This window comes from Salvelinus alpinus, chromosome 31, assembly GCF_045679555.1.
Source record: "Salvelinus alpinus chromosome 31, SLU_Salpinus.1, whole genome shotgun sequence".
Classification (NCBI taxonomy): domain Eukaryota; kingdom Metazoa; phylum Chordata; class Actinopteri; order Salmoniformes; family Salmonidae; genus Salvelinus; species Salvelinus alpinus.
In genome coordinates this window covers 6,174,495-6,183,503 of record NC_092116.1, presented here as the reverse complement: position 1 = coordinate 6,183,503, position 9,009 = coordinate 6,174,495, and positions in this window count along the sequence as shown.

Genomic DNA, 9,009 nt, shown 5'->3' with positions numbered 1-9,009 from the left:
TCTAGGTGTTTTGTCATGTTTTTGTGCCCGATGTTGTGCTTCTCACTGAAATCAATGACTGAATCGTTTGAATTCCTGGATCTGTCGCAAGTTGTTGAATGTTCTATGTAATGATTGTATTGAGTCTGTTTCTGATGATAGATTTCTCCCTTTGGTTAGGAACAACATATCAAAGTTTGTAGTGCTGAAAGTTAGCCAACCATATAAGCTAGACCTATAGTCCATATGGTATTGATCATCAAATTGAATTTGTCTTGATTTTCTTTTGATGACCAGGTAGATACCTTTCCTCTTAGTCCTTATACAAATACTTTAGTTGTGTAACTAAAATCTACATGTATATTGTTCCTGGCAGACTTAATACCACACTTGTGTCATCACAAGAACAGCCCAGCAGATGATTTAATCATTAGTTAAAGGCCAGGCTCCATTCAATGGTGCTGCAGACACTTTTACACGATGGAAAGTTGTTGTCGCTTTGTTATAGACATCCTGGGGGATGAGTAGACGCACAGAGATGGTAATCAGCCATTGCAGAAAGGGGATGTGAGGACACCTCGTTGGCTGAAACTTTAGCTTGCTGAAAGTAGTATCCATTATACTGTAGTAGCTCCCCAGAGTGCGTGTGTGTATGCGATGGTGTGTGCGGTACGCTGATTTATTTTGTTTGTCATCCCCACAGTTATTTTGAATTTAACAATATGTCCTGGGAGGAGGATAATAAAACAAGATGTTATCTCCATTCCCCGTCTTTATTTCTGTGGTCTGGATCCATCAAGCATGGATTCTTATTATGTTTTCTGATGGTGTTCTAGTTATTCCACCTGCATAGTTTATTTTCTGCACCACACTAAAGTCCCCCGTGGCCTTTATCGTATTGTACCTCACCCATTTCTTTATCTGTCGTCATACACTTTGCAAAACTCTATTTTTCTAACGCTGCCCGTGTTCAAGGGCTGTGAATCAGGCATCGGAAATACGTCTCGAGGGAGAGCGAACATTACTCGGTCCCAGAAGGGGAAAAAAAGGGCTCTGAACGGGGCGGTGTGGGCGCAAGCATGCCTCTGATGCAATCAAAACTGTGTCCTCCAACGTTGATCTCTGTTAATTTTAATCTAAATTAATTAGCGCTAGAGGGGAAGCTAGCTGGCTATAGAGTGAGAGTGTGTGTCATACGCGTGGATGTAGGCCTACATGAGACTCCCATCATGGGTTTTTTATGATGTCTGTGTCATTCAATTCCACTTACTGTCTCTTATGAAAGGAGCTGATTATGGAGTTGCCAGCATTACTCCAATAAAGCTTGACATCTTCGCCTGTTTGTCATTTATATTCCTCCTCACTAGAATATGGGTACGACTATGAAATAACCCAGTGAATTACAACGTATCAATACTGAAGGTTTTTACACCAATGATTTTGAGTCTTGGCAGCCATTGGAATGCCATCTGTAGGTTATCATTCATACTGATGTATGGGTCTGGTTATTTTTTTTTTTTACTGGCCTTCCTTCTGCAGCATCCAGATGTGTTGTTTCTCTTGTTCTCTAAATCCTAACCCCTTTTAACTGTACTTTCAGATAATTGCTGTGAGACAGAGGGGGATTGTTTTTGCTCAGTTGCTCAGAAACCATAGAGAAGTATTACTGTATATTGGCTCATAACACCAAGTTCCTAGTACTTCAAATCCCATGGTGAATGAGCTAGACGTCCTGGTTAGATACAGTAATCTGTGGAGATGTGATAATCTACCCTAGTGTTACAGGCTCTTCAAACATACAGCTTTGAAAGTAAACCTCCAGTTTGTGACTGAATTGTTAAGATTAGGGACAGTGTGGGTTGATGACTACCAGAACTCTATCCCTCCATTCTGCCATCCCTCTCTCCATCCCCCCCTAACAAAGTGTCCTCTTCAACCCAGACTACCTGCCTATTGATCACCTCGTCCTTCGCAATGTCTCTCTTCCTCAATTCTTTCGAGGGCCTGGGTAATCTAAGTGACAATGTTGAGGACAGACTTGGGAAAGCGAAAAGAGAGAGAGAGAGATGTGCCCGGTTCCACGAGAGGGTAAAAGGGGCCTTAGCCCTCTGTTGAAACTTGTGCCAAACTCAGTTTTAGTTTTATGTCCCTAATTTAAAAATGGCAAAAAAGTTCAAATGATTGAATGACAGGTTGGCGCCAAATCTGTATCTCCGCTGCGACGTGTCAGCACCATAGAAAGAGCGCGCTGCAGAGTTTGTGTGTAGGGGGTTATGGAAAGCCTCTGGGCGGTTTGGTAGGACTCCTTTGGGTTTCCATAAAAAGCGGAGGAAACACTGCTCATCTATGGTAGGCTACGTGAATAACGAGATATGCCTCCGCCTGTAATTTTTTGATTTATAAGGACGGGTCAGGCTTAGTTGAAGCTGCTTCACTCGACTCTGCCTCACGCCCCACCACTACATAGTTAGCTTCTTAGCTAGCTATAAAAGGCGTTTGTGTTATTAGCCTATTTAGCTCTAACCAACTAATTTGCCACTGCCACCATGGATATCAGAAATGAAACCACCAATGCCGCCGCCAAGCACAGCAGCGTTGATGCTGTCGAGCTCTGCTAGTTCGGCGTGAAGACCCCCCCCCCCTTCCACAAGTGCCGCCAGGGTGATGGCTTCATAGTTCCCTCCACCCCCGACTGTTCATGACGATACTGGAACAGAGGAGCCAGCCCAGGTTAGCGTAGAGTCCTACAGCCGCAGGTTTTCTGTCCAAAAGGTTAATTTAATAGCAACTGGTTATAGGAAGAGTGGCTGGAATAACGCAGACAAGGCCTTCGCCCAAGGCGGATATTCTGACTGGAAGCGTACTATTGATAAAACCAAAGGATTCGCTAGGCACTGCAAGTAGCATTTGAAATGCACTGCGGGAAAACAACTAGTTTATTATGCTGCATTCACATAGCCTGTTTGTAATAGGTGAATTACTCGTTCTATCTTGTAGCGTACCCTAATATCTATTGCCGAATAGGCATTGCTTTACTGTGTTGGGCGCTGTCCATTGTGCTGATACAGCTTAGGGGAGATGGGTTATAGATTTTGCGTCAACCTGTCACTTCAAAAGCTCTCAATGGTCTCGGAGTCTCTGCATATGAACTTTGTTTATTGTGGTATAGCTTGAGTTGGAGTTTGATGTTGAGGGTTAACGGCATTAGATAGTGTGGGCGAGGGCTTACTGTAATATGTGTGCGTGTCTGTGTGTGTGCTTGCGTGCATTCTCACCTTCTCAGGGGCACCTGGAGCTGTTTACCGCTAAACATTCATGTTTAACCTCACTGTCAATGCTATGAATCATGAGTGCCTGGGAGGACGATTTTCTCTTCCAATGGAAAATGTCAGCCCTCTGTTTGAAAAGAGAGACCAGGAGACATGAACATGCAGAGGTCAACAAAGTATCCCGTTTGTCTGTTTTTCCAAATGTCTATGGGTGAAGTCAAGTAAATGTCGGTTTTTGACATTTTAAGTTGACACTGTTAGCTAACTCTGTGTTGGTCTGTTTCACATCTATTAAGTTAAGGGTTAAAGGGAAACTACACTCAAAACTATCTTTTTGTTATTTTCTTTCATTAGTTCTCTGTTGATACAGTCCTAAAATGTTTTGCATGTCAAGTTTTCAAGATATTGGACATTCAAGAAACAGTGTCACTGGCCACATCATCATGAGATTGCAAAATGCATCAAACTTGACTGCTGACATGCAAAACATTGTGGTACTGTATCAACAGTGGACTAATTGTTAAAAATACGAAACAAACATGTTTTTGAGAGGAGTTCCCAGGGATAGGGAAAAAAATAGAGTTAAGTTTAGGAATGAATTCAGATTGAGTGTAACCTTTTACACTCGTGGGAATTGGCCTATATGGATAGAGCTAAATTTAAATGTTTCTTACAGAAGGAATTATGAAAAGCATATGCATAACCATGGTAGCAATTGAAAGGGAACAGTTTGGAGGTTTTGGGGAAATGATTAAACCAAATTTGACGACACAACAGTTCACCTGACACAAGACTGAATCCAAACATTACACTGAGTTTGTGCCTTTTACATTTACTGTACTTTTCGCTGCATTTGTTGATAACGTTCAGTAATATGGAAAATGTGGGGTAGGTGCAACATAAGACGCAAGGGATTGATTGAGAGGAATAAGTGGTGTCTGTAAGTGGACACACACCTCTCCAAAGTGTGCACGGTTCCTATGTAAGATCAATGCGCTTTCACGACTCAAAGAAGTCTTCAACAATAAGGTGCTTTTTTGAGCTCTCCCAGCTGTGCCGTTGAGGAACTAGAGCAAGCGAACTTGCAGTTGTTTTGTTTGGAACACAACATTGCATCCCCGCCATCACACGATAACTGTTATTGTTTACGCAATCCAAAAACTGCCCATTATAAATCTCAATCTGGGTCATTTGGACATATTTTGAACAGTGACGTGTATTCTTGGATGCCAAGGGAAGCCAGGCTTGTCTGGTCCAAACGAGTATGACATTGTTGCCTCCTGTTTTTTATTAAATTTTTTATTGAACCTTTATTTAAACAAGGAGTCACATTGAGATTAAAATCTATTTTACAAGAGAGCCCTGTACACATTACAATAAAAACAGAATATTAAAACAACATACACGTGTGTATAAAACAATACAATTCAGCAAAAAAAATAAAAACATAACACATTCAACTACATAGAGGTCCTCAATCAATAATGTAAACTGCCTGAGTGGCACCAGCACATGTGAACTTTGCAGATTATTCCACAAATTTGGGGCATAAAAACAGAACGTAGATTTTCCCTAATCTGTGGAGACTGAAGGGACCTCTAGTCTTATCCATTCCTGTGAACGGGTTTGGTAAGTTATGCTTTTTATCGTAATTAATGAAGTTACATATAGAGGGAATTTCTGTAATATTGCTTTGTAAATAAATAAAAGAGAATGCAGCTCTCTTCTTACAGACAGAGAGGTCCATCCCACATTTATATACAGACTACAATGATGAGTCCTAAAATTGTCCCCTGTGATAAAACGTATTGTGGAATGGTAGACTGCGTCCAAGGGTTTTAAAACAGAGGGTGCTGCATGCATGTAAACAATATCACCAAAATCCAATACAGGGAGAAGTGTTGTTTGAACAATCTTTCTCCTATTTTTAATACTAAGGCATGATTTATTTCGATATAGCTTCTTAGTCAGATTTTATATGCGTTGTGAAGAGCAACTTGTCGTCAATCCAGACACCCAGGTACTTCTATTGGGAAACGAGCTCAGTTTAGGCTCCATTTATAGCGCAAATATGCAGATCCTCTGGGTCAACATTTCGTGACCTAGAGAACAGCATGAGCTTGGTTTTACTTGTATTTAACACTAATTTAAGATCTCTGAATCAAATTCATGCTGACGTTCACGAAAGGCTTGCTGCACTGAGGTGGCACAGGAATACAAAACTGTCATCTGCATAGAGATGAATATTAACAGTGTTTCCTATGTCATTAATATACAAAGTGAACAATAATGTACCCAAAATCGAGCCCTGAGGAACACCTTTTTGAATCTCAAGAAATTCAGATTTAACACCATCTATCAAGATGGCCTGAGTTCTGTTGCTAAGGTAATTCTGAAACCACAAACAGGCTGTATATCTCAGGCCTACTCTTGAAAATGTCTTCAGCAAAACAGAATGATCACGCCTTTGACAAGTCAATGAACAAGGCATTGACAAGATCATTTACAACTAGCATGGTTGCTGTGGTAGCACTATGCCCAGACCTAAACCCTGATTGGTTTATATTAAGAATACAATTATCAGATAAAAAGGAACGAAGTTGTACATTAACCAAGGATTCAAGAATCTTATCTAAACAAGGTAGTCTTGAAATGGGGCGATAGTTGGGAAGATCATTTGTATCCCCACCCTTATGGAGTGCCAGCACATATGCAGAGTTCCATGCTTTTTGAATACTTCCTGATAACAATGTTAAATAAAAATTGTGGGCTACCGAACCAGGAATAAGGGGAGCTGCACACTTAAGAAGACCAGGCTCCAAATGATCAGCCCCTGTAGATGTTTTGTTGTCTCTTAACAAAGCATCCAGCACTTCTTTATCAGTGAATTTCTGAAAAGAAAACTCCTGACCAGCATTTTCAGTATCATTCAATAGTTTTTCACCATCTACATCCAAACTACTCTTTTCAAGAGCTGCCTTTGAAATACATTCAAATATAAAGCCTGCGGAGATAAAACGGTGTTTTAAATGCATTAATGATATCAATTTTGTCAGTAATAGGGCCAGAATCTAAATTAAATTTCTTGGGTGAGAGAAGAGGAGACACAACTCTTCAGTGATTTAACAGCTTTCCAGAATTTATCTGAGTTCCCTGTACATTCAGATAGTGTATTAACAAAATAATCTGATTTTGATTTTTTAACTAGTTTTACACACATATTTCTCAATCGCCTAAAAGACAGGCTGTATCTGAGTCTAGCTTTGAATCTAGCTTTGGCCCAGGCAGCATCTCTGTTGTGTATGACTTCAGATAGCTCTGGACTGAACCAAGGGCAAGACAGTTTTTTAATTACCTTTTTTTTATTTTAAAGGGAGCATGTTTATCTACAATACAATTGAAAGCATTTGTGAAGTGGTTCAAAGCCAACTCCGAGTCAGGTATAGATGCAATGCAATCAAAGTCACCAAAAAAAGGCCTGTTCATTGAAATGTTTAAAATTGTTGATAAAACAAGGTTTGGATCGAGGCATTCGTATATCCCTGACACATACAATGGGACAGTGGTCACTAATATCTAATGCAAATACCCCACTCACAGCATATTTCTCTGGAGTATTTGTAAATATGAGGTCAATCAAAGTCGATTTCGTTGGGTACTTTAAGTTTGGACGAGTGGGTTTTGTAATCAGCTGTGTGAAATGTAATATATATTCCTTGTGTAAATAGCAACACCGCCACCTTTGCCTTTCCTATCAGCCCTAAACACATTGTAACCATCCATAGAAACAGGGGGTTTAATCAGTTAACCAGGTCTCAGATACAATAAAAATATCAGGGTCTGCCTGAGGCCCAGATCTTGACATTATTCATTTTAGGTAATAAACTACAAATATTAAGATGTAAAAATTTCAACTTTTCTGCATTTAAAATCACACGGAGTTTCAATGCAAGTCAGATTACTTTGAGATTTCAGAACAACAGGAGACTCAGATATTGGATTATACCTATTAGGAAAATAAAGTAGAAATAGCAATGACATGTCTCCGGTTAGCACCATTTTGTATGTCACCACTTTCAGATACAATATGTGGAACTCTCATAGAGACCAAAGACGGGATGGTAAAAACTGACTTGCATGTAATGCTAATAATATTGTCCTCACTTGTAGCATTGAATGCAAGAGAAGCCAGCGAGCATTTGGCCTCCCTTGACAAAAAAAAGTAGAAAAAAAATGCCAATCGGCGATGAGCTATACTGAGCAAGCTCAACTGTGAATGATTCTGGCGAAGAAAAAAAAAGTGTCAAGGGAAGCCAGCTTGGATTTGGCATCTCTCCTATCAAATCACTTTGAGAGCATACGTCATTTGCAGAAGCAACTTTAATTGTTGCATCTTGTGTTGTTGTCCTCTGGTGGCTAGCTAGCTAGCTAGCTACAATAGGCCCTTTCCTAAATTAGCTATGGATGGAGATAGGGATTTGGACTTGTGATTTTTACTTAATTCACCGTACTGGCCAATAATTATAAAGGCGATTCTGATCCAATCAATATTAAATACAGTGTTGTGCCCCTGGCCTGAGAGGATGGAATTTCAATATGTAGCTAGATGTAGAAAGCAAATTTTAACTAGCTAACGTTGCCCAAGAACGGAAGTTAGGTTAGCAAGCAAGCATTTTCGCTAGGTAGCCTAGGACAACAAAAAATAAAAGCGTATACTGTATGACAGAGTGATAGACTGTTTCGTCAACATGAATTAGAGGGTGGCATTGGCATTTCTCTACAAGTAGGGAGAGTCAACATGTGTTTCTACTTGCGCGAACGCACGCACACAAACAGAAATCATAAGCTTGGACAGCCACATCATATTTAGCTTATGTTGATTGGACTAAATAGTTTTGGGTATCTTTTAGTATTAGACTGGGCAGAGGTGATTTGATGATGTTGAAGTTGAAATGGTGCTGGAATAGAGGAGGCAGCTCCTGTTTTCTTTGCGACTTGCGGTAACACTCTGTGGTTCTAAATCAACAGTTTAGTGTTCCCGAAAATGTCGGAAATATTACCTTGCTTGACCATGCTGTAGGTCATGTAACTGTCTGTTACATGCAATATGTGTCGTGGACTTCACCGGACAGAGGTTGCTATCCATTTTTGTGATAAAACAAAGGTGTGGTTGAATTTATTCTGCCAGTGTCATCTTATTGTCTCGGCCTTGAGGCCTATACATCACGGTCGCAAGGCATGTGAATGAACAGGTTATATAGCAAACAACGCAATTATCACAACACATAGTTTGTCATATGGGGGGTGACGTCTAACTTTGACTTCAACTAGAACGATCTTCCTGGCACAAGTAGTTACTGTACTATGGAAGGCTAGTGGACAGGCTTCCTACTCCGTATCAAATGATCCATAGCCTATAGCAAATGCCTCTAGGGTCCATAGGGCAATAGAGGGATTGTTGTTGGGGCGTTTCAAATCCCCCCCACACACACCCAACCTCCCTCTCCCCGGGGGTGTGACTGTGTGAGGATAGAGCCTCATATCCACCACACTGGATGTCTCTGTCCTGCTGACTAATTACAATGGCAACACCTGCTCACTGTAAAATCAGACTCATTTATCTGAGGCGCAATCCAAATTTGGCTGACCTCAGTGCCCTCATGCAGGGGATATAAAATGATATTATCACACACACACACACACACACACACACTATCCCTCCCTCATTCAGGGGATATGAGATTACATTAGAGAGTGTTGG